Genomic DNA, 6,137 nt, shown 5'->3' on the forward strand with positions numbered 1-6,137 from the left:
TTCTAAAGCATGTAATTATTGGTGCAATTTGTCATTTGCTCAGCTCTTAACAGCCTTTCAGTAAAGATATTCAGGGCCTTATCTTAAGTCATACTCCCTGCAGAGAACAGAACTGAATCCGATGTAGTTATCAATGGATTGTCTGCTTGATCCAGACATGCATTAGAAGGAAAAAGAAAACGGCCAGTTTTGTGCATGAACTTCTGTAATTCATCTTCCCAACTCTCATTTCATCTTTCCAGTTATAATTCTGATATTGTAGAAAGTCAACCCTACAAACCACAGAAAACTGTGCTTACTTAGTTTAGGTATTGTTGTTTCTGTTATCTCCCCCTCTAGTCTCTTTGCTTTTGCAAGACTATGATCTTCAGTGTTTAAAAAAAAATAATAAATTGGTGGTTAAATTTTTAATTAAAAAAAATAACAGTGGCACATAAAGAGCTGTTATGTATAGTCTGGAAGGTGGAGAGGAAAATCACACATCAGATTTATGGTGCAGCTCAATGAGAGTTTTTGAAAGATATTTGAACTACAAAATCATTGTTTACTCTCTGATTTTATTTTTTTTTGTTCCAGCAATAGTGAACCTGCCATGTCCAGGTTTAGTCATTCTTAAACACCAGGTAGCTACCTGAGCAAATCTTGCAGGGTGAGACTTTACACATGTGTTCTGCAGTCCTGGAGCTGTTTTTCATGCACTCTCTATCTTTAAACCATGACACTCTCTCTCTTCCATACAGAAGTAAATTACTTGATTACATCAGGATTTTGTTAGTTCTAAATTTAACCATGTGTACCTTAAATTAATAAAATCTGATGGCCCCTTTCGTTATTTAAGTTGAACTATTATTCATAAAACATTGTTCACAAATTATTGTCACTCAGGAGAAATACTGAATAATCTCTGTATTGTAGTCCATCTTTCTGAAGAGACACTGAGAAACGCATTTCTAAAGGGACAGAGTCCTATATATTCATAATTTTGAGGTTCTTGAGCAAGGACTGAAAAAGGTCCTGCCATGTATTTCCATCCCAGTAACAATGAACATTGATTTGTATTTTAGATCATTTTTTCTCTTCAGTTTCATGCCAATAGCTTTTTTTTTCTACTGCAGACCCATCACTCAGAGGAACCTTCTCAGGGTGTGAATTCAGCAGGACACCATGGGTCTCTCTTTTCAGAGGGTTCTAGATTACCTTTTTGCCTCTTTAGTTCTCTTGTTGTTGCACTGTCATTTTTGTTTACTTCAGCTGCACAGGCTCATGCCATGTGCTTGATGAACAGATTTGCAGAATTGATTTTTGAAGCACTGTTCTTTGAATGGAAAGCCTGTGCCTTCTCCAACATATCTAAATGTGCATTTTAGTGCTCTTTGAAGGTAGCCTCTTCAGGCGTGCCCCAGCTCAACAGTCTAAACTGAGAGCACGTTAGACTTAATCTTTCAAATGGCAGGTTGAAACCTTTGTCGTTCCAAGGGGAAGGCTTGTTTTCTGTTTTACATTGGGTTTCATGATCTTCACTGCCTTCAAGTTATTATAAGATTTTTATTTTTAATTTAATGTTTGTTTTCCTACCGAAAAGGCTTCAGGCTTGTTTTACATAAACATCCTGAAACATTGCTTTGATAATAGTCATCTTTCAAACAGGAAGAACAAAATCCTGTTATATTCTGTTACCTGACAATTTTCACTCTTTTTGCAATATATGCATGGACTTGCATATACAGCCTGCATTAACAGTATGCTTCAATACTATCCAGCCATTTTATTAGTGAGATTCTGTCAAGCCACTTGGGAGTTGTTCACACTTTTATAGTGTCTCTTTCCCAAGTTTTCCTGTTGTTCCCTTAATTGCTCTAATAATTTTTGCATTTTGTTCTCTGGCCTACATGTTTTTATTGCTATATATTACATACTAAATCAAGTCATATTTTTTTTTTCAGTAACTTTTCATAAATTGTGGCCATTCCTAAGCTTTCTATGATCTGTTCAAGTACTATCTGCAGTGACTTGTCAGGAGTCAGCTATTCTACAGACCTAATATAACTCCTGGTCAGTTCAGGTCCTCACCACATGAGGCTAGATTGACTTTATTAGTCCTGCAACAAAACTTCACTGACTTTTCATAGGCAAAAATTAATTTTGCCTAGCACTCTTGGCAAACAGAAGTTTCTGTAGCTTGTTTACTTTAGTATTTAGTATCTGCCATGAGTATAACATTTTGCCAAAAAAACGAGGATTTCCGTGTCTCACACAGTTAACTAAAATGCCTGAAATCTAAAATTAACTCAAATGTTCAGGTACACCTTCATCTCACAGTGCAGTACATGCACAGTATGCTTAGGCAGAAAGCTCTATTCATGTTCTCATTCTGTCTTCATCTCATTTGCAGCTAGCTCAAGTATCTGCATACTGTGCGAGAATATTGTTTTATTTTCTACATAACCTGTCATAAGTGAAGTGACAGAATCATAGAATGTTTTGTGTTGGAGGGACAGTAAAGGTCATCTAGTCCGAACCTTCCTACAATTAACAGGGACATCTTCAACTAGATCAGGTTGATCAAAAGCCCCATCTAAACTGACTGTGAATATTTCCAGGTATAGTGTATCTACTGCCTCTCTGGCAACCTGCTCCGTGTTTCAACCACTTTCATTGCAAAAAAAATTTCTTCCTTACACCCAGTCTGAATCTCACCTCTTTCAGTTTAAACAGTGCCTCTTAATCTATTGCTACAGACTATATTAAAAAGTTCTACTGTCTCCATCTTTCTTATAAGCTTCTAGTTAAGTATTGAAAGGCAACAGTAAGACCTCCCCTGATACTTCTTTCTCCAGATGAAACCCCAGCTCTCCCAACCTGTCTTTATAGCAAGAGCTACCTCCAGCCCTCTGAACATCTTCATGTCTCCTCCTCTGGACTCACTCCAAAAGATCCACCTGCTTCTTATGTTGAGGCCCCAGAGCTCAACATGGTCCTGCAAGTGGGGGTCTCATGAGAGCAGAGCAGAGGGGTAGGCATCGCTAACCCTTGTACCTGCTGGTCATCCTCCCTTTGATGCACATACACAGGTTCAGTTTGTTCCTCCCCCCACTTTCCCAAGATCCAGGGTCCTATACATATTCTATGTGCAGCTGTAAAGCAGGTGCTATGACAAGTGATAATGATTTAAACTTGGACAGGGTAAGTTCAGGTAGATATAAGCAAAAGTTCATTACCGTGAGGGTGGTGAGGCACTGGAACAGGTTTGCCCCAAAGGAGTGGTAAAATGCTTCATCCCTGGGTTGTTTTCAGGCCAGGCTGGACGAGACTTGGACAACATGGTTAGTGTCATCCCTGCCCATGGCAGGGGGGTTGAAAGTAGACAATTTTAAGGTACTCCCAGCCCAACTATTTTACAATTCTATTATTATGGAACTCTTCAGTTATTACATATAAAACCGACCATTAAAAAATACTGTATCTGTAACTATGTGACAAATTAGTTTTTAAAAATTTTAAATTTAAATTTAAATTAATTTTTAAATTAATTTTCAAAATGTAATGAGGTATATAACTTACTATATATGCCTATACATTGGTCCATGTTGGCAGTTCAACTTTAAGGACCATTTTGGGAGCATGGAAAGCTACAATTTCCATGAACACTAATACATTTTATTTTATTTTTGGTTTAGCCCAATAGTAAGGCTGGTCCCCCTGGCACTTCTTCTCTGCCATCCCTTTTTATATTGTATTTTTAGCTGGTAGCATAATTGGCTGACATCCAGACTTTAGCTGTATCTGAAATAAGTAAGCCAGGTATTTCTTCAGAGAATGCAGCATTTCATTCCGCTATTCCTAATTGGATTCCATCAGACTCTCACAGTACTAGGGACATCATCTAGAACTTTTTGTTGTACTTTATATTTGCTGTTTTCCTTAGTTTATCATATAATGTTTGCAACTCGAACCACAAAGATTATGGAAATAGCAGTGTTAATGAAAAAAAAATCACAATTTTTCAATAATCAAACGTAACATATATATCAATAATACCCGTCTCTTGTGATAGAAAATTTAATTAATTTTTTTGAACATGTTTTCCAAACCCTCCACAATTCTGGTACAATATATAACTTTTTATTTCCAGTTTGATGGGTTGGGGTTTTTTCTTTTTTTTTTTTTTTTGTGGGTTTGCAGTTTTATTTGGTTTTTTTTTTTTTTCTCTATTTACATGCAGCTCTGACTATTCAGCCTCCTTCTGACTCCATGGCTAATCCATCTTGTACACCCCAGGGTATTCATAGCACATGCTTTTGTAGCTACACAGCAATATATGTAGGACCCTGGTTCTTGGGAAAGTGGAGAGGAACAAACTGAACCTCTATGTGCGAAATGTAGACTATGATATGATTTGTAACCAGCCATCAATTACTGGAAGTCTCTGCCTAGTTTGAGCATGTACTTGCTCATAATTTGTTAACTGTGGCAGTTGTGTGATACTGCTTCAGCTGCAGATTGGCCTACATTAGGCTGACAAACAATTTGTTTGCAAATAAGACTCTACACCTTGCTTTTTCCTACTCAATATGTCTTTAGATGTAGGAAAGACTCATGTTCTGGAGCCCCTGATTTCTGCTTCTCTGTCTCGTTGATCCTTTGATCATCCAACACTTCAGTCCTGATCCCACTGCTTCTTGGTTTTCCTCATTCCCTAACTATTCTATCATTCTGTGATTCCATGCTCCCTCACTAACCCTGTTACCTAGTGAAGGGACTCAAAGTTCTCTCATCACACTTCCAGGTAAGGCCATCTCAGAACAGTAATAATTCTGTACCAAGAGCAGGATTTAGCACTGATTAGGAGTCATTTGTGTGATGTCTGCACCTTACAAAATTCAGCTGCTATTAAAAGGATGCCTTTGCAGTTGCATGTCTCCATGAGTTTATTTTTCATATTATTTTATAGGGACAAGCTACTACAGTAGCTTCATGTAAATAAACAGCAGCCATGATCAAAGTAATTAGTTTAGTCTACTTTCAGTTTGTACTCCTTTGAATGCCAAGCAGTAAGTTGGTGAAGAAATTTAAGATTAAATAGCATTCTATTACGGGTTTTGCATAATTTCAATAGGTTGAATTACTTATGAGATCCATCTGTCAATGAGCAGGGTAATTTGGAGCTTTGTCACAAGAACTTCTAATTTGCATGAACAAGGTAACCTTAAACGACTGATATTTGTGATACTTACAAGTTCAGAGTCTTCTCTAATTGGCAAACTTTTTATCATCTATCTGATTATTCTTTTAACTCTTTTGTTTGCTAAGGCACGCAAGTCAAATGCCGCATAACCTCTGCCTCACTGGTTTTGAAGCAGAGGAACATACTGTACTAATAAATAGTATGTCCTGGAGTTGCAGACTGGAGGCTGTATGTTTGGTGAGAAACAACTCTACAGACAGGAAAACACTTCCTATGTAGTTTCAGGTAGGACTTAATAGATACTCATATTTCTTTCTTGCAAAACTCACCATATATGACTGTACAGCAAGCTTGTTGAATACAGAAATACTGTGAAGCTTAGTTCATTTCTGTAGTACTGGAAGCTAAGTTTCATGTAAAATAAACATGAGAGATTTTTTAGTAGGCACAAATAAAAATTATTGAAATAATGCACCAAATTATGACTTCTGTACCGAGCAGCTTTTGTGGATATTATTACTGTTAATTGCTGGTGGCAACTGGGAGTGCCACTGATGGTTATCAGTCCCAGCTTCATAGTCACCTCTGCTCTCTGAGGTAGCTCTGCTTTGTGCTTTTTCTTTCTAATTTGCTTTGCCCTCATCAAATAACAAAGGCAGCAGTATCAACGATTTTGAATTATGTATAAGGAGCATTGTTTCATGATGAGCAGCATTCAATCAGGAACGGTGGTGTGATAACAGCTGTAAAAGTTGCTGAAAGGATGTTTCATGCCACCTCATCCCACCGCCTGTTTCTTCTGACACAGTATGAAAGGTGAAAAAACCCCATTATTCCCTACCCAAGTGTCCAGGGTTGCTTCATGAACTGTAGTTTGTATGATAAATTATACGGTGACATCTGCAGCAAAGCACATGCAGATGTGTTTCGTTCAGCTTCTTGTGAACTTCTT

The sequence above is a fragment of the Melopsittacus undulatus genome, chromosome Z (genome assembly GCF_012275295.1).
Source record: "Melopsittacus undulatus isolate bMelUnd1 chromosome Z, bMelUnd1.mat.Z, whole genome shotgun sequence".
Taxonomy (NCBI): domain Eukaryota; kingdom Metazoa; phylum Chordata; class Aves; order Psittaciformes; family Psittaculidae; genus Melopsittacus; species Melopsittacus undulatus.